At 48.8% G+C, this 26528-nt stretch overlaps 1 long non-coding RNA gene across 1 annotated transcript in view; it reads left to right on the top strand.

The window, feature by feature from the left end:
• LOC123457623 overlaps positions 1-26045 on the top strand; it is a 29397-nt gene extending 3352 nt beyond the window's left edge. Inside the window, exon 3 of the long non-coding RNA XR_006635083.1 lies at positions 25823-26045. This is a non-coding gene — a long non-coding RNA (uncharacterized LOC123457623). The remainder of the gene's footprint in view (positions 1-25822) is intronic.
• The last annotated feature ends 483 nt before the right edge of the window (positions 26046-26528 follow it).

Raw genomic sequence — 26528 nt, 5'->3', positions numbered from 1 at the left:
TTTTGTTTGCTTCCAGGTGTTTGATTTTTTTTTCAAGGTAGGGTCTCACTGTAGCCCAAGCTGACCTGGAATTTACTATGTAGTCTCAGGGCGGCCTCAAACTCACAGCCATCCTCCTAACCTTGGTGCTGGGACTAAAGGCGTGCACCACCATGCCTGTCTCAAACCACTTCTAAGCTAACTTCTTGTACCTACCTGCCTCTCCCATCCCTTCTGTGACGTCCCCCACAAAGGCTATTGTACATGCCTTGCCATCATTACCTTCAGCCTCCAGGCCAATCCTGACGTACAGTGCGCCATGCACCCTGTGTTAGGGATCTGTGAGCATAAATTTCCTCCAATGCAACCATCAATTCCATGTCTGGGCATCTCAACACATGTATCACTTCCTTTCTTGTTGCTGGGACAAAATACTCAACCAGAAGCAGCAGCTTAAGGAAGAAAAAAATGTTTATTTTCAGCTCACCCTTTGGCGGGGATGTCCGTCACGATGGGAAAGTGTGGCAGGAGCAGAAAGCCAGAGTGACATTGTAACAGCCGCAGAGAGGAAGGAGAAAGCGTGATAAGTGCTAAGTACTCAGCGAGCGCTCTCCTTTATGCAGCACAGGAACCCAGCCTGTGGGGTGGTGCTGCCCACAGTTAAGGTGGGTCCTCCCATTTCAGCTTATCTAATCTAGAAAGTCCCTCACAGACATGCCAAAAGATTTGTTTTCATGGTGATTATAAGTCCAGTCAAGTTGACAAGCAAAACTTAACCACCACACTCTATCATACTAAAATAAATACTAGGTGCATTTTATTAACACGGGTCCCATGGGAGCACACTTACATGGGTGAGAGGAACTCACAACAGAGAAGGGCTCAAGGCAGAGAACCAGCAGGTTCCGGGTACGCACTTGAATGGATGCTGGGAGAGAAAATTGGGAACTGGCCACCAGCTGCACAGCTGGGCTGAAGTCATCCAGTGGAGGGATGTGATGAGTGACGTGCCGAGGTGTCTGCCACATTCCAGGTGCTTGTCCACCTGCTCTCTCACCATCGACCCCCAGCTCCCAGCAGAGTGCCGGTACAAGGTAGGGTCTTAGTGCTCACATGTTGAGACTGTGAAGTACTAATTTACAGACTGAATGATCATTGTAAGGCTGACCTCCAAAAGAGAAGGACTAACAGTCTAACAAAAGACACCCAAAGGTCTTCTGTCAATTAGATCCAGTGGTCAAGTCCTTCCCCAGCAACAATCTAGACAATAGCTTTGGATACCGCAAACTCAGTCCAGCCACCAAGTCACCATGGCTGGTATGAGCTGGACAGGTTGCAGAGCTGTGGTCTCAGAAGGTACATGAGGCAGCAGGCCAGTGGAGTTTGTAGGATGCTGGGTCTTCCCTCCTCCAGTGCTTTACATTCAACAAGGTTTCCTCGAGGCCCCAGGAATCCACCCTGGGCAGGACCAGATGGGACAAACCCCATAGCAAAGAACTTCAGGATATTCCAGATTTAAGCCTGCCCCACCTACAGGAGCATCTATACATCATAATCAGAGGTGTATATTGCTCTTGGATTCCAGCAGGTGGCAGTAATGAAACTCATGCGAACAAAACCAATATAGTATAATTTTCCCATAGGTGGAAGTAAAGGTCCTGAGAAAAAAGATTCTCACCTGACGTGTTTAAATGTGCCCTGTGGCCAGGTGGCACATTTTTCTCTTTCCTTGGTGGTGTTCTTCCAGGCTCAGGAGCCCCTAAGACTTCCAGAGCAAAAACCAAGGGAAGTTAGAAAGTCATTAGACACGCAAATGAGGAAGCTGGGGCAGGTGGGCTTGATAAGCTAACAGTTAAGAGACCTTGGACCGTGGGGGTGTTTAAACAATATCAGAATTTATTAAAACTATGGGGACTTTTAAAGTTGGGCTGAATGCATTGCATTTTAAGCATCTTGGATGGTCATCAGCTTATGGGGGCTGGGGTGGAATATGCTGGTTTTGAATGTTTGATCCCCAGCTGATGGCAGTTTGGGAGCTAGAGCCTTTCCAGAGGAGGTGTCCTGCTGGAGGCGGACCTTGATGGTCCTAGCTTGCCAGTGTTCAGTCCACTTTCTTGCTGCTGTTTCCACCTGCTGTGGCAGAGGTAATGTCAAGCCTCTGCTCGTGCCACACCTTTCCCTTGCCATCATGGAGTTTCTCCTTGGGTCTGTAAGCCAAAATCAATCCATTTCTCCCAAGAGCTGCTTCTGGTGGGTATTTTGCCCCAGCAATGTGAAGGTAATGGCAAAGAGGCAAGCCCCATGAAACCCAAGAACTGCAAAGACCACAGTCCCACACAGAGATGGCAGGGAAAGAAAGCGAGGCATTGCCCAACAGGGACCGGGCTACCTGCTTAAGGAATCTGAAAGAGTGAAACCTCTATGCCAGAGCCCAGAGAAAACTTACACCAGGAGAAGCTCCAGAGGCTATAGCTGGGCTAGTTGGTAAAAGCTGTCATTGGCACAAAGCCAGTCGCTAAAGATCAAGAGATGAGGTTGCTTCCTCAGATGCTCAGATCACAACAAGTTCACAAGACATTCAGATACAGAGAAAAGCACAGATTAATCAAATGAACAAAATAAAATTCCAGAAACCAACCCCAACGCAGTACAGATGGCTGACCTTCCTGACAAAGAAGTCTAAATAACCATGTTAGAGATGCTCAAAGAGCTGAAAGAAAACAGGTAGACAACTAAATGAAATCAGAACAATGACGCATGAGCAAAACTAGACTATCCACCAAAATGAACTCAAGGATAGACTCAAACAGAAATTCTCTACCTGAAAAAAAAAAAAAATACAGTAGCTCAATTGAAAAGAATGCACTAATATTATTCCATAGCAGGTTTGACCAGACAGAATCAGCTAATCTGAAGAGGGCATTTCAAATCACTCAGAGAATGAAAAAAAAAGAAAAAGAAAAGCTTATAAAGAAAGGTAAAGAGAGTCCATGGAATTTACCAAGCTCCACCAGGCTCCATAATGCCAACACATGCACTATGGAAGCTGTGGAAGTTCGAGGAGAAAGAGACTGGGACTTTATTTGAAGAAATAACGGCAAAAAGTTCCCAAATACGAGGAAGGAAAGGACCATACAATTCCACACTCTATGTACTGCTAGAAAACCTGCATCCAAACATGTTCTAATCAAACTGTCAGGAGCCAAGATAAACAGGATCTCAAAAGCAACAAGAAAAAAGGGACTCCTCACCTAGAAAGAAGCTTCTATAAGACGACCAGTAGATTTCTCAGCAGTAACCTTGCATAACATAAGGTAGTGTGATGATACACTCAAGTGCTTAAAGAAAAAGAACTGTTACCCAAAACTATTCAATCTGACAAAGTTATTCTTCAAACCTGAGGGGGGTGGGGGAAGACGTTCTAAGATAAAACAAAAACTGAGGCAGTTTGTTACCACTAGAGAAACCACTAAGGGAAGCTGCAGGATATATTTCAGGTTGAAACAAAAAGCACAAGAGAGCAACGTGCAACATCTCATGTTCAAGATTAAATAGTGTTAAGATGGTAAAACTCCTCTCACTGATAACTGTGCACGCACAGACACATGTGGAGTTTTATTCAGTCATAAGGAAAGATGAAATTATGTCATTTGCAGGAGAAAGGATGGAACTGGAGACCATCAATATTCAGAAAAATAAGCCACAATCAGAAAGACAAGTATCATACATTTTATGTCATTTAAACAAGCTCAGATCCAAGTCCTTTAACCTCCTTGAGCCTCAGTTTCCTTGTATATAAACATGAGGATGTCACCTGCTTTCTTTTTTTTTAATTTTATTTATTTATTTATTTGAGAGCGACAGACACAGAGAGAAAGACAGATAGAGGGAGAGAGAGAGAATGGGCGCACCAGGGCCTCCAGCCTCTGCAAACGAACTCCAGACGCGTGCGCCCCCTTGTGCATCTGGCTAACGTGGGACCTGGGGAACCGAGCCTCGAACCGGGGTCCTTAGGCTTCACAGGCAAGCGCTTAACCACTAAGCCATCTCTCCAGCCCAGCACCTGCTTTCTTGAAAGGAGCAATTGGAATTATTGCTGTTAGCTTTGAGAGTTAGGCTGGGGCTGGTGTAATATCTGTTTTCATTTTGCAAGTAACCAAATCTGTCCAGACATTGAAAATGCATTGCCCTATTCCCATGGATAGCCAAGAGTGTATATTTTCTCAGATTAAATGAAGAATTTTAGGGTATTTCCCTAATGACAGAAGTCAGTGAATTCTACCACCTATATGTTTGGTACCAGCAGCACATGAACTTGGCTTGGCGTTGCATGCCTATAATCCCAGTGTTCTTCAGGTGAAGGCAGAAGGTTCTGGAGTTTCAGGTCATCTTCAGCTACATAGGGACTTTAAGGCCAGCCTGGACTACATGAGACCTTGTCTCATTAAAGAAAAATAGAGCTGGGCATGGTGGCACATGCCTTTAATCCCAGCACTTGGGAGGCAGAGGTAGGAGGATCGCTGAGAGTTAAAGGTCAGCCTAAGGCTTCATAGTGAGCCTGGACTAAAGTGAAACCCTACCTCACAAAACCAAAACAGCAAGGAAGGAAGGAAGGAAAATCGGGCTGGAGAGATGGCTTAGTGGCTAAGGTGCTTGCCTACAAAGCCTAAGGACTCATGTTCAACTCTCCAGATCCCACATTAGCCAGACACACAAAGGTGAGGCAAGCACAAGGTTGCCATGCCCACTAGGTGGCACAAGCATCTGGAGTTCAGTTGTAGCAGCGGAGGCCCTGGCATGCTAGTTCTATCTAGCTTGTCTATCTATCTCTGTCTCTCTCTGTCTCACTAAAATAAATAAATACAGATAAAAGCATTCGCAGATAAGCTGAGGAGTGTACAAACACACATACAAACACGGTGTGTTTCTGAAATGGCCATGGAACCTGTGTCTCACTTCATCAAAGGGGCTGCTTGCTCTCCTGGAACTTAGGAATATGGAAAATACTACCCTGGGTTCTGCATGGTGGGGGAGGGGGCGGGAGGTTCCCACTGTGCCAAGGAGCATCTAGAAACAAGACTGTGAAACAGGAGAGAATCATAGACTAAGGGAGCAAGGATACATGAAAGAGGGACACTCAGGCACCCTACCTGGCTGACACAGCCCGATGGAAACCATGTTCCACTTTTCCTGGGTACAAAGCGAGGTAGCACATCCAGCAGTCTGGAAGGCAGCGATGAGAATGGGCAAAGGCTCAATAGATTCATTAGCAACCCTCAACCATGTGCTAAGGACCAGAATCTGCCATAGAGGAGTAGGTCTCCAGACTGAGAGCTGGGGCTCAGATATGGGGGCATCAGGTGAATTACTGTTTTCTTGCACCAAACTCTGTCTTGCTGTTTATCTTTTGTATGTGTCTGTTCCTCTTGTCTCATGTCATTGTCCCTCCTGCCTGAGATTAGGGACCCTCTATAGAATAGACAGTTTATGGGAGCTGATGGGTGAGAATGCATTAGAGCTTCCCATCCCTAGAGAGAAGTTTGTGGGTTATGCATCTTCAGTTAGAATGAACAGATTCTTGGGCTGGAGAGGTGGCTTGGCAGTCAAGGAATTTGCCTGCAAAGCCTAAGGGCCCATATTCAACCTCTCTCCAGATCCCATGTAAGCCAAACACACAAAGGTGACACAAGCACAAGGTCACACATATGCAGTAAGGGGCACAAATATCTGGAGTTCGATTGCAGTGGCTGAAGCCCTGGCATGCTAATTCTGTGTGTGTGTGTGTGTGTGTGTGTGTGTGTGTGTGTGTGTGTCACTCTTGCACTCTCTAAAATAAAAAAATAAACATCAAACAAAATAGAATGAGCAGATTCTGTATTAAAAGCACATATGCCCCCTATTGCACATTATAAGTCTATATCTACTATTGGGACAAGAATCTTGTTATAGCATTTCTAAAACAGCTATCTGCCTGCTTCCAAAGGCACAGTCTCCTGCTCTCCCTCTGGAGATTCAGCACCAGCCCCTCGTTCTTAGAACTGGCCTGGCCTGAGCCCACCTTCCAGGTGAGGTGTTCAGCTTCCAGCCTCTCAGGACTGAAGTCCATTTCCAACTGATAGAAAAGAGAAATGAGGGTGGAAAGAGCCCTGGTCGTATGTGGCATCAGACATGCTGTATCTGCCTTCTCAAGAGTGTCCCCACAGAAGAGCACTAAGCTCTGGGTAGGGTGAGGCCAGAGAACCAGGACAGGGGCCTGAATGAGGAATTCAAACACCATGCAGGGGAAAGGCACTCTACTAATTTCTGCTCGTCACATGCCTCAGAGCCTTCCATGGAACAGGATCCTGCAAGGCATGCAGCTGGGGGAGCGTTAGGAGAACACGTTGAACACAACCACCACATCCCTGAGTGATTCCCAAGAAAATTACAATCTGAGGACAAAGTGGACTAGATGCCAGAAAACAAAGAAGAGTGGCATGAAAGGACAGAGAGAGGCGCTGTTCAGCCAGACAAACTTCCATCAAGTGGGGCCAGAGAACCAGAGCAACCAAGGGCCAGCCACAAACATGCCAGCATGCACACAGATGGACCGAAGAAGCCAGTGACAGGAGAAAGCCCAGGCTCTTAGGAAAGCAGGTTCTTTGTAGCCACCAGAGAAGGTTAATAGGACACTGGACAAGGTTCTTTGTTCATCTGTTTGGTGCCAGGCAGAGTACAGCAGCTGGTGGGAACTTGGACAAAGGGTCCATGGGAGTGTTAGGACCGGAGGGCTGCATGAGGCTGCGCTCCATCCCACGTCCCATCCCTTCCTCCCTGACAGCGCTCCCGTCCCTTAGAACTCGATCATTCTTCAGAGCACTTGCTCCTCCTACAGCCAAGAAGCAGGTGGAAATCCTGTTTCCTTTAATAAAAAAAATCACATCTCCTTGCCTCACCCTGGCCTCAGGCTGATTCTGGTAATACAGAGCTAGGCTGGTTTAGTTGTGTCGGTATGTTTTAATAAACAAGAGCCATTTCCCCAGACTCGTGTTAAACAAAAAAAAACTCTTCTTCTTCAGAAGGGCTCTGTGGTATCTTTAGAAAACAAAACTGTAAATTAAAATGGCCTCTGACACCACCCAGAGAATGGGGACAGTGTTACAGGCTTACAGAATGGGGGACGAGAGACAGGTCATTCCTACCCCACCACCTCTTCAGCTGCTAAGCTAGGGGTCCCCAGACTCACCCCTGATCCCATCACTGAAAGTGACAGGCACTTCCCCAGATCCACAGCAGGGTTCCTCTTAAAACAGACCATTCAGGATCGTGCTCTTGCCTGCATCACAGGTATGCCAGGGCCTCCAAGCTTGTCCCTCTAAGATTTGTAAGTGACAGAGCCAGGGCTGCACCCAGCCAGTGTTATGTGATTGTTTTTTAACTAGGTACATAATATCTCAGAGGCAGGCATCTATAAAATGAGCTGTTCAGCCTTGGCAATGGCAGTTGTAAATAAAAAATAAATAATATTTTTAAAAAGTGGGTTTGGCCGGGTGTGGTGGCACACGTCTTTAATCCCAGCACTCAGGAGGCTGAGGTAGAAGGATTGCTGTGAGTTCGAGGCTACCCTGAAACTACATAGCGAATTCCAGCCTGGCTAGTGTGAGACCCTACCTCGAAAACCAAAAACAAACAAAAAAAGTAAAAAGAGGGTTTGTTTGTTTTTTTTCAAAATCTTCCACCATCCTGAGTAGAAAAAAAAGACAATCCCCTCTTGACAGATTGACTCAGGGTGGCTTTTGGGGAAAAACTAGAGTGGGAACTGGCTTCACACAGGACGTGGTCTCAGCACCTTGCTTCTTCAAGATCCCACAGTAGCTTCCACAGTCCCAACAACCAGGGTGGAAACCATCCCCAAGGGGACACGTCCAGGTGGGGACAGAGTCTAGGGCCTCACAGTCCTAGACAGCAAGGGGAGCCGGGCATATGACACACAGATCTGAGGTAGTTTCATTACCTAGTGCAGCACAAGATCCTTCGAACCCAGGCGGGTCCTCATACTCCTCAGACAGGACAAGGAGATCATCCCACAGAAGAAAGTGTTCCTCCCTGGCAGGGATGGGAGAGGAGAGGAGAGGCCTCTGGCTAGGGAATGGCCCAGTTGCCAAGGTAGGGCTCTAAACAACATCAGTTAGAAAGAGAAAAGTCATGAGGAGTCCTACAAGCAGCAAAGCTCAGCTCATCGCACCTCTCCCATGATCACCGTGGTCTCACCATGGGCAGTGACTGGCTGGCCCCAAGGGGAAATTAGTGGACATGAGAAAAACAACAGAGATGGGAAGTGTGCTCCCCAGGCGAGCTTGCCATTTGATGCTGCTAAGAGTGCCCCAAGCAGCATATCCAGGGATAGCCGCTGTACCTCCAGCCCCGGGCCCAGGACAAGGCAGGGATGTAGAGACCTCAGCAGCAGAGCTGCCCCAGGGAGACACAGTTTGTAGCTCCAAATACTCACCATCCTGAGGGCCTCAGTTGGTGTGGCTGCTTCTTATGCAGCACTACAGTGGCAATAGCTGGCGAATGCATCTTTCTCTTAGGACAGTTTGAAAAATTAAAATAATGTAGAGAAAACCCCTGGGCAAAAAATTAAGTGCCAAGAAATCATCTTCAGTATACAATTCCCTCTGTCTCCAGTCTCCAATCTCCAGGGTGATCTATTGAGACTGCTAATCTAATCACATCTTCCTTACTTAATGACTTTCAGGAGTTTTCTATTGCTTTCAGAATCAAGACCAAATTCATTATGGCAGCTAACCCATGTCTTAATTGTCTGTAATGTTGGCCACTTCCCCAGCGCTCACCTCTCTGCGGCAGGGCTCATTTCTGGTCATGATTCTCTCAGTACACCAAGCCTCTTGCACCGCCACTGTGTTGCATGTGCATTTCCTCAGCCCCCTCCCCCTGTTGTCTGCCTTCTGGGCCCGCGTCCACTCTCCAAGTGCTCACCCACCTCTGGAGTTAAGGAAACATGTCTCCACCACTGTGCATACAGCTTGCCTCCTCTATGCATCCTCACCAACCTAGAATCAAACCTGAGGCTAAACCAGACTAAGCAGGGACAGGGACAGGAAGTGGGTGGAGCTGGAGACTTGCCCCTGCCCCATAACCCAGCCGTGTCTCATCCAGTTCTGTCCCAGGGTTACTGCAAAAGAGCCACAGGAAAGACCCCACCACCACCACCACCACCACAAGACTTTCCTCTTGCCTGGTGCTTTTCCCTGAAATGGTCACCAGGGCCACCATGCCTCCTCCTCAGAAGGTCCAGACTTCAGAATCATATCAAAACCTCAGCATGGGAACCAAGGGCCTGGCCTCTGGACCATCCCTGGCTCCTCCAGGCCCAGTAGGCTCTGATGGGGAAGCATGGTGAGGGAGGCAGGTTGTGCGTGCTAGTGAGGCAGGCACGGCCGTCAGTGAAGAAGGCTCGGTTAGATCGACAGGTCATGCCTGTCCATCATCTACTCAGCATGTCGCCTATCTCTGAATCCCTGCACACACCACCCGATGGGCTGTGCTCCAGCCACAGCCAGTGGAGAGCACATAGGGTCTAGACTTCCCCCTTGTCGTTTGTACCCATGTCTGTTCTTGTCTTGGCCCCCTACACTATGCCCCAGGCACCTGTCTGAAGTCCTGTGAAAGCCAGCTTCCAACGCCAGTGCATGTTCCGACCAAAGCCCTCCCACTCAACCCCCTCCTGCTGTCACAGCTCTGAATTCCTGGCGTTATGACCTCAAATGTAAGCAGGTGAATGAACCTGGCTTTAGACACTGAAAGCATTTCCACTGGTTGTGGCCCGTGGGGATCCTGGTTGGGTAATAAGTAGTCTCTTTACCCTCCTCCTCAGCATTCAACACTCGCAGCCCTCCTCTTACTGTCTCCTGTACCCCAACCCACTACCTCACCCTGTTAGGCGTCCCTGGTCCATGGTTACCTGACCATAAACAGATGAGAAGAAATGTGGAAGATTAGAAACCAACATGTTCACGTATGTGCCTTGTGATCTTCCAGATAGATGGAAGAACAGTGACAAACTTTCCAGAAACTCACCAGGTTTCAGGGCAGGCCCATCACATCCTCAGAGCAGCACAAGTCAGACGCTACCACGTGCAGACAAGGCGCGGGAAAGCAGGACTCTTGCAAGCTGCAGGTAGGGTGTGGCTGGTGCAGCCGTTCTGATTAGTGGCTTCCATCGAGAATAGCATCCCTTGGCTATGTTTGGGGAGTTTCCCCACTGCGGGTCCCTAGCAACCCATACATAAAGAGAGATACAGAAGGACGCCCCCTGCAGCTGTGCTTCAGACAGCAAAGAGAACAGGGAAATGACCTACACGTCTGTGGTTAATAGGATGAATGTTTTTTCTCATATAGAACACAGCACTTAAAAAATGAACTGGAATTGCCAGTTTGGACATAAAGCTACAAATCACATTGTTGAGTGAAATAAAGCAAGTTGCAGAGTGATGTGAATAGCATAATGCCATTTATGAGAGGGAAAACACACATGGGGATATCATTATTTCCTGTGGATATGTGAGTGCGTGTGAAAGGCTTCTCCCTTCTTTTTCAGGGTTGAATACATCAAACTCATTATAGAGGAATACCGCTGGGAAGAGGGGAAGGGATTAGGATTTACAAAGATAGAGACCTGAGATTTATCTGCTGTATTCTAAATTTTTTCACGGGCAATGGAGCACTGTAGACATATAATACCTATGCAATTTGGAACAACTATGATAAATGTTAACATGGGAAATCTGAGAATTGTTATTTCTGAGTTGACGCCATTATGTATGTTCTAAGTTTTATTTTTAAACAGTCATGGGAATTCTTCAATAAGCTACTGAGGGTCCACTGGGTGTCTGGCCATTGCAAGGTAGGGCTGTGATCATGAAACGCTCCTTTGAAGACAGGAAAGGTGCAATGCTGGGGGACGTGGGGGGTTGCAGAATGGGCTCTGTGACTGGTGATGACTGAACTATGGAGGGAAATCGCCAGCGAGTGGAGAATGGCATTTCAATTTTAATAGTGATGGAGACTAATCAAAACCAGCTTCAACTTGGAAGTGTATTAAGAACCCAATTAATAACTTTGATTCAAGCAATTACTTAAAATTGGAATTTGCTAAATGAGGAGAATGAGGCATTCATTAGCTCAGAGACGTGTTTTACCTGGCAGGATCAGGAGTCCCAGAGTGGAAAAAGATACGGAGGGGATTAGCTGTCACCTCCTGGGGACTTCCTTACAGGGTAAGGAGACTACTTATTACCCAACCAGGACCCCCAAGGGCCACAGCCAATGGAAATGCTTTCAGTGTCTAAAGCCAGGTTTATTCACTTTTGTGCTCTTTTCATTGTAAAAGCTTTCTGCATGTACTGGTTTGGATCTAGTCCCCTCCTGCTGCCCCCCCCCCACACACACACATATATCATGGACTCCAGAGGACCAGAGACAAGGGTTCAAGTACCAGTTGTTTACCTAGAAGAAGCCAACACCAGCATCTGGGCCAGGAAAGGAAGGCTGCTAGAGTGGCCACCACAGGAGTGATGCAGGACAATGCCCCCATGGTTATCCACATCCTGATCCTCAGACCCTACAACTATATTACATTACATCATGAAAGGGAATTAAAATTGGAGTCAGTGCTGGGGACCAGCTGATCTTCAGACGGGGAGATGATCCTGGGTTATCCATGAGGGACCAATGACATCACAAGGGTCTTTATCTGGGAAGAAGAAAAAGAGGTAGAGTTTGAAGATATGATGTGAGAAAGACCCAACTGGCCACTGCTGCTTTGGGACATGGAGAGAGGCAAAAGCTGAGGAAGACAGGCAAGCCCTGAAAACTAGGTAAGGGGTTCTCCCCTGACTCTCCAAGAAGGCCCTGCAATACCTAGACCTTGGTGCAGCAAGACCTGTTCCAGACGTCTGACCCCAGAAACTACAACCCACACGCTGTGGTTTAGCTAGGAAGTTTTGTCAGAGTATGTTACAGCAGTGATAGAAACGGGGAGCACGGATGGCTACAAGAGCCTCTGGGAGGTGGGGCTGGCTGCCCGGCATCGGCGCTGTAGGAGAGAGGGGACACATGAGTATCCGGTTACTAGTTGGGGCCTGTACAGCTGGGCCAGGACAGAAGCACAGTCTTGCATCCCTCCAGCAAAGCTGACAGGCACCAGGATGCGCATATCGGAAGCCCACAGGGACTCACAGAGCAGCACAGTGTAAAGGAACAGGAAGCCCATGGCTGAGCCCGGAGAATCTCGAGTCATCTAGGGGAGCTAAGTCCTTACTTAGGTGCCATGGCATGCCCAGCTCAGAGCAACTTGTAGGCCAAGACAGGTGGAACCCCGTTTCTCTTACATGATGAAACAGAAGCCTAGAGACACTGACTTGCCTGAAGTCACACAGCTCACCGGCAGCAAGGCCCGGGTTGAAACCTGATCCCGGTGGCCTTTCTACCTGCCACGACAAGAAGGTAAACATGCAGAATGCTGATAGGAAAACAACCCACAGGGATGACTGTCAGGGACTCCAAGTCCCTAGTTACTGGCTCCAAAAACTGCCCAGGCAGCCAGCCAGGGCTCCGAATCCTTTCTTCCCATCTCTGTTTGGCTTTTGACCCACTCCCTGATTTCCACCAGGAAAAGAGGGCAGAGACCATCCTAACCCCAAGGCAGGCGCTGACTGCATCAAAATGCTGGTCAATAGTGGATACATGGTCTTGGGACCTCACTGAACCTTGCCAGAAATCCCTGGGCCTCCTACATGCCTCCTCACACGGAAAGCGCCATTCTCCCAACTGGAGATGGAACATCAGAGGCTGAGGAGTTCATATGGGCCTCCAAGGTGCATGAGGAGCCCCAGGGCCAGGTTGGAAGAGTGATTCCAGGGGCAGCTTTTTCTTATTCCTAAAATGAGGACCTTACAGCAATCACAGTGAGAATTCGACATGAGCAACTTACCACACAGCCCGTGTCACATTGCAAACCCTCTATACGGAACAGTGACGATGACCCGGCTAGAGACAAGGCTACAAGGATGGTCCTGATGTTTGCATACTGACTATCCCCACCTCCACTGAGCACCTAATGAATTTCAAACCTGTCCAGATGCCCCAGGGAAAAGGAGGGCTCTGAGTCAGCAAATCTGGGTTCTAAGCCCAGCTCCACCACCTATCACCCTGCTGACCTTGGACTTATTTATTTATTTATTTATTTATTTATTTATTTATGAGTGACAGACAGAGAAAGAGGCAGATAGAAAAAGGAGGAGAATGGGCACGCCAGGGCCTCCATCCACTGCAAACGAACTCCAGATGCGTACGCCCCTTTGTGCATCTGGCTAAAGTGGGTCCTGGGGAACCAAGTCTCAAACTGCGGTCCTTAGACTTCACAGGCAAGTGCTTAACCACTAACCCATCTCTTCAGCCCAAATCCCTAACTTTTGATCCTTGATCTATGAAGCAGGAATAATCAGACTCTCTCATGGCACCATGGGGAGGGTGAAAAGGTCTCTAAGCAGAGAGCCTGGTGTGATGCCAGCCAATAGGCAGTTGGCATCTATTCATCATCCTATGGTAGAGATAGATCTAGTAACCCAAGTTATCATGGTCCTGTCCTTGCTGGGTCAGGAAAAGGATGGTACCAGAGGGGTTCCCCAAGGAGACCACCAGATGCTTCCTGACCCTCTGCCCAATGACTGATCAGGCAACTGCCTGGACAGAGAGGAGAGCTCAGGACAGCTCCCTGAAGAAGGAGCCTGCCTAGTCCTGGAAGACATTGAAGGGTACTGTGAATAGCAGCAGAAGGGGCATTTGTTGAGAAGAGGCCTCCCCTTATATCTCTGCCCCTCTGACCACCCCTATATCCTTATAGTCCCTTCCCCCAAGGAAAAAAGGACTGCTCACTCAAGGGGTCACTCTTGGCATTGGAGCTAGCCCGGAGTTCCTCCCTGGCACTTCCTACATCCATGTATGAACAGGAAGGGGGTGGAAACCTTCCTGTTGGGCAGACATGGCCACCCCAGGTGCAGCAATAGGAGGAAGTGTGCTTTCTTTAGGCCTGGTAGCCAAGCCGCGGCCCGCTCCAGCTTTTCCCAAACACCTGACACATGCTGGCCCTGCTCCTAACAAGCCCATGCCTCGCTTCACTTTGCCTACTGCTCCTCTGTGAATACTCTCTCAGGCAAATTCCCAGGACAGCTGTAAAAGAGACTCTGGTTAGTGGTGCCTTAAAGATCAGCTCAGTGGATGCCTCAAGTGGCAGCAAAGTGGCCCAGGGGAAGGGAAGAAGCTGGGACTCCAAGCAAAGCTCCGACACCTGTAGCAGAGGGGTGCCGTCCAGCTGCCTTCTGTCCCAGGCCCTCTCAAGGGCTCCCCACTCTCTGGGTGCCAAAGGCGTAGATACCTCAAGGATGAGTGCATTCTCAGTGGGCTCCTTGCAAATGGGGTTTGAGTTAGGGAGATTCATGGAGGGCCCAGGAGAGAACCACCGGGGGAATACAGTGGGATTGGACACAGCTGACTCGCAGGTGGCAATTATGGTTTCAGCTGATTCCAGGGAGCTCTGGAGCCTGGGTGGTCCTTCCAGTTGGCTTAAATTGAGGCCAGTGGGCCAGGTCTTTATAACGTACACACAGCCCCAACACACACACACCCAACACACAAACACACACACCATGAGCCACTCATTAGCTATGGGAAAGGACTTAACCTTGACGGAGGTTGTTCCCTTCAGCCAAGGGAACATTCCTTCCAGTGAGGTATGCAGCTAGGAGAGGTCCCAGAACCTGGGGACTGGGCGCAAGGTCCTAAAGAGGAATTAGGTGCAGACACCAGGACATACAACCTGCTAGTAAAGACAGAGGAGGGAAGGATCTCCTTGTCACTTTTAATCCCAGCCCATTGCCCCTGGGCTCTTCACATCTCCCTGTGCCTCCTCCTGAGGACCCTATAAAGTCCCTGCCTCCCATTCCTCATGGTCCAGGAACCCAAATAAGCTGGCCTGCCCCCTTCAGAGAAGCGAACAGAGACATCAAAGCCATACCTTCCAGGCATTCAAGCAGCTTTGAAAGGTATTTCTGAGATGTATGCGCCCTCCAAGATGAAACGTCCTCCTACTGAAGAATTTGAAGGACTCCAGCCTCAGAAACAGACTGGGTGGGCTCCGGGATGTGGGAAGGAGGAGTGCTTTGTGCACCAGGCACTGTATAGGAAATCCAGAAATAGGGATGCACAGAACTGAATCTTAGTTCTAACAAGGTAGTGAGGACATGCAGAGCCCCAGCGGGGGTCAGGATAGTGAACACATGGCCAGGAGAAAATAGAAGACCGGCCTTGATTCACTCATTCATGCATGCTTGAAGGAATAATGGGCACCTACTAAGGGTCAAGTACTGCCAGGGGCCTAGGGACAGAGGAGAAGGACAGACCTGCCCCTGTCCCTAGGTGCTGATAGCCTGCCAAGGAAGGCAGATAGCAGACAGGGAGATGCGCTGAGATGAGGAGGCACAGGGACCGTGGGAGGCAGGTGGGAGGCAAGGAGGGCTTCTGAAGGAAGCAGCTCCTAAACTGAGCTCCAAGGGGTGTGTGTGCAGGAAAGCGGAGCCGGAAGAGGAGGGTTTGAAGGAGGCGAAGAGAGAGGAGCTGATGTGGAGAGAGGACTATGATGAGATCACACAAGGCCTGGAAGACAAGACAGGAAGTGGGGGGCCCCGTCAGGAGGCGTGAGGAGCCGTGAAAGGGCCTTGAGCGGAGCGGCGCCTTGTCCCATGTGTGGGTCAGGACAACAAGCAGCCCCAGAAGCCACTGAGGACTCGCGTCTAAATTGATGCTGGGTGGCAGAACCAAGGTGCCTGCCTTCAAATGCATGAGGGCTGAGGGTGGGCCCAGTCAACGCCCCTTGGCTTGTCAATCTGTGCCTGACATGGCCCTGCCTATGCCTCCATATGCAGCTTTCTCTCGGAAAGCCACAACCCGCCCCACTCCCCGCCCATGCGCATCTGCATGTCCTCGCCACGCCGCTATCTCACTCCCGCTGGCCCCGGCTTATGTCATTTTAAAAGTCTGGAAGGCCTCCCCCTGCCCATGCGCCGGAGACACCCACCTGTCCCAAACCACCATCAGCTATCACCATCCACTCCACACTGGTCAAGAGCACTTCTCGGGTCTGCCAGGTGAGAAGCACCTGTGGGCATGTCTGTATACCCAAGCACAAGCTGAACTCTTGAAGGGCAGGACCTCGTCCATGCAGACTTCAAAGCACACCCGGGTTAGTTCTGCTCATACCTTGTAGCCCTGGCTCAGGAAAAAACCGTCAAAGATCATCTGACCCAAATCTGCTATGGTCTAAATGTTCCCCAAATTCATATGCTGGTACTCAGTTGTTAATGGGATCGCATTAAGAGACAAGACCTCATGAATAGGGCTAGTGACCTTATGTCGGAGGCTTCAGAGAGCTGATTCCTCTTCTACCCCTTTCACTTCTCTATCTTGTCACAAATAAGCATCTGCCCCTTGAGGAGGATGCAGCAACAAGGCTGAATCAGAGTAACGATGGAGTCCTGGCCAGACAATCACCTTGCACCTTGAACTGGGACGTCCTAGCTTCCAGAGAATTCCAGAGAATTCAGCTGTTCATAGATGACTCCTCGAAGGTACTTGTTATGGCATCCCAAATGAAGGGGAAGTCTCCTCCTCAAAGCAAGAAACAATGAGCAGGAAGCCATTGCGCTCCTACTGGCTCTGAGCCTTTTCCTAACATCCTATCTTATCATCCTTAAATACTTGGTCCTGCTCCAAGTGCTCAAAAGTTCAGTGTTTGTCCAAAGCCGCTGGGCTGATTCAGAGCAAAGCTGAGGTGCCCCAGCCTTTTCCAAGACTTCCCTTGGGCTTGTCCCCCAAGTCCTTCAAAGACTAACAGGCAGTACATCTATCAAAATGGTCTTAAACCTGATGACCAAGCCCACGGATCATAATCCCAGGGCCCTGCATTGTCATATATACTAGGTGCATCCCCCGCCCCAGATGGGGCTATAGATCAGGTAGTCAAGAAGAAAGAATGTCAGGCTGGAGAGATGGCTTAGCGGTGAAGCGCTTGCCTGTGAAGCCTAAGGACCCCCGCTTGAGGCTCGATTTCCCAGGACCCATGTTAGCCAGATGCACAAAAGGGCGCACGCGCCTGGAGTTCGTTTGCAGTGGCTGGAGGCCCTTTCGCACCCATTCTCTGTCTCTATCTGGCTCTTTCTCTCTCTGTGTCTGTCGCTCTCAAATAAATAAACAAAAATTTAAAAGAAGAAGAAGAAAGAGTGTCACTATGGGCTCAGAATCACCACTGAGTGGGCCCAAGCCAGTCCCCTCCTACTTCCAAGCCCCACAGCCACCCAGCCAGCACAACAGGACGTCCTCACAGCTCAGCATCCTCATCCTTTCCATACTCCCATCAGGCACAGGGCTCGCAGATGCTACCAGGAAGTTTCCTTGAGGCAAGGGAAGCAGTTGTTGGTTCTGTGTCATCTGAGAGAACTAGGGTGGACCAGCATCCCTGTGATTCTGCAGCCCCGGAGTCAGGCAAGCCTTCAGACCTGACAAGACGCCCTTCTCTGCCTGCCATGGGGGCTCTGAACCTAAGCAGATTCTCCTGCCATGTGTGTCTGCCTTGCCCACTCTCACAAGTTGAGAAGTTGCCCCGTTTAAAAAATATTTTTTATTTTTATTTTTTTATTTATTTAAGGGAGAGAAAGTGAGTATGGGCAAACTAGGGTCTCCTATAACTGCAAATGAATTCGAGATGTGTACATCGCTTTATGCATTTGGCTTTACATGGGTACTGGGAAATCAAACCCAGGCCATCAGGCTTTGCAAGCAGGTGCCACTGAGCCATCTCTCCAGCCCAAAAGTACCCCTTTTTATAATATTCTTGCCATGCCTGCTAAGATACTGGGTCAAAGCAAATATAAAAATCACAAGGAGGCTGGGTCAAGAGGGGCATGAGAGTGTGAGGAAAGTCTGACCATGGCTGGAATTCCAAATTAGCCACTTTGATTGGGAAGACAGCCTGCTGATTAGGCTTGCACAAGGGAGCCTGGGATGCTTTGAATCAGTACGTGGAAACCAGAAAGTTCACCCGGTATCAGGCGTTTTACTTAGAACACGTGTCAAAGAAGAATTTTCTGCCCCTAAGGATTAGGGAAGTGAGAACAGTGTGGACTATGAAGAGCCACAGGACGCAGGACATGCAGCATCATGACATGAATAGTCCTTATTTCCATTTCATTATGACTTTGTTGAGTGTTTTCATGTAGTTCATCTTAAATCCATTGGGGAATAAAGCAAAGCAAAATAAATGCTTAAAGTGTGGGAGGGACGGCATGCAGTCGCAGGAGTGATTGTTTGTGTCATAGAGGGGCTTTATACAAAGCCACATACATTCACTCACTACAACAGGCAGTAACAGCAATTCCAATCTAGATATAATGACACTTGCTTGATGCCCCAGAGACAGGTTTACATGTCCAATTCATCCCTAGGTAATCCGGGGCTTATAGGACCATCTCCTTCCTCAAGTACCCCTGAGCCTAGAACTCTCCTATAGAGACTGACAGAGGAATCAGAGCGTGTTCCAGACTCCAAGGCCAGGTCACAATTCACAAATCTGTGCTCTATCACTTCTTTCATGTGACTCAAGGCATGCCTCAAGTTCTTTTTTATTAGTGTATATCCATTGTATGACATAATGGGTTCCATGCACATCCTGACCCCTCCACTGCCCTCTTCCCCCCACTTCTCCTCCCCCTCCCACAGTCACCGTCCTCTTCCCAAGTAGCCCCCTTCTCCTTTCATGTCTTACAGGTTTGTTTGTTTGTTTGTTTGTTTTTGATCCAGATATGAAAGGAAACATGATGCTTGTCTTTCTGAGTCTGGCTTTCTTCACTTAACATGATGATCTCCAGTTCCATCCATTTTCCCGAAGGTTACATAATTTCATTCTTATGTCTTAATAAAACTCCATTGTGCATATATGTCATTCATATTGTCTTCATCCGTTCATCTTTTGACAGGCATCTAAGCAGATTCCATAATCTAGATATTGAGAATACTGCTGCAACAAGCATGGATTGTAGAAACCTCCACAGTACAGCTGGACCAAATGGTAGTTCCAATTGTAGTCTCTTGAGGAGCCTCCCACAGATTTCCATAGTGGCTATACTAGTTTACATTCCCACAGTATATAAGGGCTGCATGCCCAATCCATGCCAGTATTGGTTATTGTTTGATTTCTTCATGATAACCGTTCTGATTAGGGCGAGATGGGTTTTCAATGTAGTTTTGATTTTCATTTCCCTAGTGACTAAAGATGTTGAACGTTTTTTATATATTTAGTGCCTGCCTCAACTTAAATTCTTGCAATTGAAATGAAATAGCATCGCATCTGCCTAGGCAAAGTGGGCTTGAGTTTAATGCATGAAGGGGGTTCATTAACTATCAGCCCCAACACCAGAGCTGCCCCCCAGAAGTCACCTCCCCACTTGGTGATGGGGGGTATGACTGGAGGGAGATTCCTGGAATAGGGCACCAGTCCCATGCCGTGATCTAGACTGGGGATCCCAAAGCAGGGGATGGCTGGAAAGTTTCAGGAAAGTTCCATGAAGGAGGAAAGATGCCTCATTACAGAAGAGGACAAAAGTCTTTCAAGTCTCAGAAATGAGAAACACATAGTGTGGAGGACCAACAGCAAGCTAAACTGGCCGCCCATGGGAAGCAGGAAAAGCCCAGCTCAGAAAGGTGAGTTAGCTCCTGGGAACACTGCAGCAAATACACCTGAAACTGAGCTCTGGTGTTTGGTTTCCCCTGCTTGAAGATCGCAAACTAAGCAAACAGACCAACTAGACTGATCCACAGGCAAGTGGTACAAGGCAAGGTTCGCTTGTGACATGGATGGCATGTAAAGATTTGAAGCAAGTGAACCAGATCTAACTGGCAAAGGTCCTGGAACTCTTTCAAGTGTATTCCTTCCTTTTGCTTAATTTAAAGAACTGAAAAGATGAGCTGGAGAAATGACTTAGCAATTAAGGTGTTTGCCTGTGAAGCCTAAGGACTCAGGTTCAATTCTCTAGCACCCATGTAAGCCCAGATGCACAGGTGGTGCATGTATCTGGAGTTTATTTGAGGTGACTAGAGGCCCTGGTGCACTCATTCTTTCTCTCTCTCTCTCTCTCTTTCTCTCAAATAAATAATAAAATGTTTTTTTAAAGCTTTTTAAAAAAAAACGAAAGAACTGAAAAGATGCTTGTGCCAGAGGGGAAAGAACTCATGGCTTTAGTGAAGGCTACAATACTAGCATCTGGTAACCCTCAGTAAACAGCTGATGAACTCATGAAGTAATGAGGGAGGAAGGAAAGAAGAAAGGAAGGGAAAAAATATCCTGACAAAAATCATGTAAAGAAGTTTTGTTCAATTAGTTATTTATGTATATTTTGTGGTGGGGAAGACATGGGGGCAGGGACATGAAGCAGCTGGTCACGTTCAATCTGTAGTCAGGAAGTGGGCTACCGGAAATGAATGTCTGTGCTCAGCTCATGTTCTCCTTTTGATTCAGCCCCAGCCCATGGAATTGTGCTGCCCACAGATGGGGAGAGGGGCGGTCTTCTATCTCACAGACATGCACGAAGATTTCTCTCCGGGTGATTCTGGATCCAACCAAGTTGACAATTAGCCATCACAGAAAGCTACTGATATTTTTTCAAGTGTAGCCCTTGCTGTCTATGAGTTGGAGAATGGCTGTAAGTCTCGTCAGCTGAAGTTATAATATGATACCTCAATAGAGAATATGGACTTCCAGGCCAGAAACCTCCAAGATTAAGACTTCCGTGGTCTCATTATAAACGTGCGTAAATCTTACAAGGGGAACCGTCCTGAGCACTGTTGACATGGTGGTAGGAGCAGAAAGAGCTCTTCTGACTGGGGCTACAGGCCCTGCCCTCTGTATTGCCCAGTCTCTTCCTGAATATTCCTCAGGTGACCCACTTCCTTCTACTCTCCATGCCCAGTGGACATTCAGCCTGACTCCACAGAGGGAGAGTTAAAAAAAAAAACACAACTGCTTCTTTCCTCTGCAGTCCCCATATGCCCCTGCTACAAAGTAACCCTCTTCAAATCATGCACAATTATTAAGCTCCTTCTGTGTGCCTGCCCCAGTGCCATCCACCTTGTACGCATCATCTCATTAGCTCTTCCTAGCTACCCTTCTGAGAACATAATGCCAGCACCATTTTCAGATGTGGGAAACCAAGGCTCAGAGAGCTCCAAGGCCACACCAGTGGAAGAAACGCCAGGGCCTCTAAAGCCTGTGTTCTCAACACCTCTCCAGTCCTTGGATAAACATCGGGACTTGTGCAACATTCACATATCACCTATAATGTTGTTTCCTTGATATTTATATCTCTATATTTATTTTTTAATGCCTTTAAAAGAAATAATACATTACGATGGAATGTGCAAGTGTTCATTCTCTCAGTAGTAACCGGGGAGGAAAACAGTGAGTGAAATCACACTGAAGACTGCTGCCTACTGAAGACTCAGGCCCGGGGCCTCTTCCCTGTGCATTCTAAGGGCCAGGACGGGAGAGCCCAAGGGCGCAAACCTCCTACTTCACCACCACAAGCAGGAGCCTTCAAAGGGTCCCACTCACACTTAGGCCCAGTGCTGCTGTGTGTAGGGTCCTGGTAACATCCCCATGTTACCCGACTAACCTGAGTGCTCCAGCTTGTCCTGGATCGCACACATCTGGGACTCGGTGCTGGGGACCTGCTCAGGCTGACCCCAAGGCCCCAGCCCACAGTCAGTGCTCACCCACACACCCGAAGTTCATGCCTGAGTAGCACACCCAGTGAAGGAGCCTAAGCCAGGAAGGAAGGCGTTCCCTGAGAGTGCCAGGCTGCGGGTGGCTTAGATGGGGATCAGGCGTGTCTGCCATCCCTGCCCTGACGGAGGCCTCCGTCCAGTGACAGAACGGCAGTGTACCCCAACAGCTCCAACTAGGCTAGGCAATGCTTTGGAGGACAGACAAGAAAATGTTCCAACTGAGGACAAAAAGCTTGGGGGTGAGGGATGTGATGTCACTCAGCACTTAAGAAAGCCTCTCTCCCATCAGCCTGTGTGATTGTCCATACAGTACCTGAGAGGGCCTGGCCCCATTTTACAGGTGGGGAAGGAGAGATCCAGCAGGTTTCAGTTGCAAGGCCCTTCCCCATTGAGCTATGGCTGACACCCTTTCACCATGCCTGATCACCATCGCACCATTCTCCAAATGGACACTCAGCAAAGGCTCAAGACTCGAATCAAATCCCTGTGTCTTCAAGTTGTGTGCAAGAGTCATTTCTTGTCTTTTTCATAACTCTCCTCAACCATCCTCTTGTGAGTTCAGGCCAGCTCCCCATTGCCCTCTGGCTCCCACAAGTCCATCATAAGGTCCCCTGCATACCAGGCATGCATAATAGAATAAAGAAGGATGTTGTGCTGGAGGGATGGCTTAGCGGTTAAGGCATTTGCCTGCAAAGCCAAAGAACCCAGGTTTGATTCCCCAGGACCCACGTTAGCCAGATGCACAAGGGGACGCACTCGCGTCTAAATTGGTTTGCAGTGGCTGGAAGCACTGGCGCACCCATTCTCTCCCCTTCCCTCTCTCTCTCCCTCTCTCTTTCTCTCTCTCTCTCTCTCTCTCTTTTTCATTCTCTCTGTTAAATAAATAAATAAATAAATAAATAAAGGAGAATGTTAAGAACAGGGTTAGGGTCTTTATTGGGAACATGTGGGCTGGAACAGCAGATTTCAGCTACATATAGAAACAAATCCTTTATTATAATTATAATTATTTTTAATTATTTTTATTTATTTATTCGAAAGTGACAGAGAAAGAGGCAGATAGAGACAGAGAGAGAATGGGCACGCCAGGGCCTCCAGCCACTGCAAATGAACTCCAGACGCGTGTGTCCCCTTGTGCATCTAGTTAACGTGGGTCCTGGGGAATCGAGCCTCAAACCGGGGTCCTTATGCTTCACAGGCAAGCACTTAACCACTAAGCCATCTCTCCAGCCCTAATTATAATTATTTTTGTGTGAAAGTGTTACATATTCTTTCACTTGTATGTACAGAGAGGTTTTCTGAATATTTTAAGGGCTAAATCGCTTCTGCTTGTGTTTATTACTGCTTGAAGTTGTGCCTTTTAGAGTATTTAAAATATAGATACCAACAAAACTACTCTCTCAAGGAAAATATTGCCACCATTTGTAGACCATGTAACCTTCAAGTATGTGAAGTATGTGCTATTTTTTGTCCCTGTATCTAACTCAAATCAGGAACGGTATTTTTTTTTAATTGGCTTTTGAAATTTGAAGTCTTGGAAACAGTGTGATGCACATACTGCACATCTAGCCCCCTACGAGTTTTCTGTGCAAAATTTTGAGAATCAATAAAGATGGAAGGGAGACCTTGGGATGTTTGAAACTCAGCCCTCAGAACTTTAACAACAGCACAACAAATTAAAAACAACTCATGCCACAAAAAGAGAGAGAGAGAGCAGAAGAAGGGAGCTGGAGAGATAGCTTAGTGGTTAAGTTGCTTGCCTGCAAAGCCTAAGAACATATGTTCAAATCTCCAGGTCCCACATAACCAGATGCACAGTGATGCCAGCATGTCATCATGCGTACAAGTGGGCTCATGTGTCTGTAGTTCTTTCACATGGCTGAAAGACCCTGGTGTGCCCATTCTCAATCTTATTCTCTCTCTCTCTCTCTCTCTCTCTCTCTCTCTCTCTCTCTCTCTCTCTCTCTCTCTCTCCCCCCCCCCCCATCTCTTTCTCTGTCTCTCTCAAAAATAAAATAATAATAAAGAACAAGAGAGAAGGAAGAGAAGAAGTAAGTGAACACATTCTTTGGGTTTCTTGCTAGGAAGATTGTAAAACGGGGCCAGGGCAGTAATGGCGGGGAATTCCAGGGGTAACAAGAGGAGTGAAAAATCCTCGGAAAGGTTTCCTGAGACACACAAGACCCAACGTGGCTTAGAGATCCGGGCTTGGCGAACGCTGCCCACTCTTCCAGGCTCTTCAGCCACCCTGCGCTTGTGAAGACAACTGTTGGAATCCCAGATGGAAACCAGGAGTGGTGGTGCACACCAGCCATCTCTGCATTCAGGAGGCTGAGGTAAAAGGATCGCAAGTCCAAGGTCAGCCTGAACTACACAGAGGGACGCTGTCTTAAAGGACAAAGAAAAAAGACAGGGGAAAGGAAGAAGAAAAAGAACGCTGGACGCGGCGCCAACTCCTTGGGCAGTAGAACAGAAAGGGCTTTGCCGAGGGCCCTGGCTCCCTCTAGTGGCCGTGGGGGGATCGGCACGCGGCCCGGGACGCGGGTCTCAACCGCAATCCGAGAGCCAAGGTTAAGCCCTGACCGCAGGGAGCCCTGAGCACCCTCGCGCCTGCACCTGGCTCGAGGACTACTGCCCAGCCTGAGGTAGGGCAGCCCGCAGCGCTGCGGTGTGCAGGGTCTGCACAGTGTACGGGAGGCCCGCGGAAATTTCCTGAGATTAAAAATCGGAATTTTTATGAAGGTCCTTTAACTCCCCCTACGGACTTTGGTAACCAATGTTTAAATATGATCTTGGAGCTGGAAATTAGGAACACTGCTATTAACACTATGTGGGCTTTAAAAATGCCCCTAAAAGCTTTTTCCCCAGTTCCCCGTATCTAAATAATTGATAGTTTTGAATAGTTCTTGTTGAGCCGATGACAGCCTCTTATTAAGGCACTTATCCCGAGTTTTCTGCCTCCTTTTGTCATAGAGAGAAAGGAGAAAGTTTGCTGGGTTGCCGGTAGCGGCAATCTCAGCTGCTCACCAGCCTACCGCGACCGGTGCAGGCGCCCTTGGCCTCTAAGCCAGGCTACTCCGTCCTCTCCGGTCCCGGGCGCCGGACCGGAGGCCCCGGGAGGCGGAGCTCACAGCCTGGGCAGGATGGGGCGGGAACATCCCGGAGCCGCAGAGCACCAGGAACCACGCAGAAAATATCTCTTGGGGAGAAACCACCCTTTGGAGTTTCGGCTCCATAACTGCCAAGCTCAGCGCGGCCAGAACCCCTGCAGGAGGGTGGGGTTCGCACAGGGGCCATGGAGAGGAGCCTGGGGGCTGAAAGGGGCACAGGTAACTCTCCAGGGCCCTGCTGTGTGTGTCGAGGGGGTGGGGGAGCTGGGGCTGGGGTACTTTGCTGGAGGGACTGAAGGGGGGCTAGATGTCCCCCCACCCCACCCCCAGGAAACAGCCACACACGAGCTGAGCTGTTTCCCCTGCAAGGAGAGGAGTAGATGTCCTGGAATCCCGCATTTATGGAGTGGAGCTGCATGGTCAAGAAACAACCCTTGGCTGAGGGTTGTTACTCCTGCCCGAGAGAGGGAGGAGGCCCCAGAGCAAGACGAAGGCCCCGAATCCACATCAGAGTTTCTACACGTCTGTCTGACCCCGCAGAACACTCAGCTGCCAGCTACTCTCTGTTTCTGTTCTTTCATCTCTAGCCCCCCCCCCCAATTTCTAATCTCGGGCCTCAGCACCCAGACACCCCACTGGTTCATCCCAAAATCACTCTCTTGGGTCAAAACTAGCAACTTCACCTGCTCCCGGTCAGACACTCGGGTGCCCTTGTCACCCTCTAACGGGCATGACGTTTCTTTCCATTCGACCCGCCCATTTGCCCTTTTCCTGTGGTGGTGGCGGTGGTTGGTAGTTACTGTGTTAGCATGACAACCGGTGTGTTCTTTGTCTTTTTACAGATAATCATCTCTCCGCAGCTCCCTGGGAGAAGGGTACAGTTGTCACCTGCCTGGACCCTCAGCCGCGGGTTGGGCCTTGGTCGCCTCTCCCCAGGACCAAGTGCTAGGAGAATGTCCCACAAACCTCATTCTACAACAACTCACTCCCTCACTATTTTCACAGCTGCCATAAATGCACGCCCTCCCCCCCCCCAACACTCTCTCCAATCTTCAAGTGCTCCAAAACCACTTATATTTCATTTGGGATAAAACCCTTATCTCTGATTTGACAACCCTGGTGGGTGTTTTGTTTTGTTTTGTTTTTTGAGGCAAGGTGTGGCTGTGTAGCCCAGGCTGGCCTTCAACTCGATAACCTCCTGCATCAGGCTTCGGAGAGTGGCGATTATAAGCAAATGCCACCATATTCAGCCCTACCAGGTGACTTATGATGTCACCTCCCCAAGCTCTCAGCACCACTGTCCCAATGGCCATGTGGGGCTGTACGATGCTCCTGGATACATGTACCTTATCTTGTCCCTGGGCATTTGCACACACCCTTTCCTCTCTGCAGTATCCTCCCTTTCCACAAAATAGTCACCTGGGAGGGGAAAAGCTACTTGGCTTATAAATCCTGACTCAAATGTTGCTCACCCAGGAAGCCTTTCCTGGGGTTCCCATCACCCCTTCCTAGCCAAAGAAGGCAATTTTCTCTCCAGGCCACACTCCT

This window comes from Jaculus jaculus, chromosome 1, assembly GCF_020740685.1.
Source record: "Jaculus jaculus isolate mJacJac1 chromosome 1, mJacJac1.mat.Y.cur, whole genome shotgun sequence".
In the NCBI taxonomy this organism is placed as follows: Eukaryota; Metazoa; Chordata; class Mammalia; order Rodentia; family Dipodidae; genus Jaculus; species Jaculus jaculus.
This window is presented reverse-complemented; position numbering and strand designations above follow the sequence as displayed.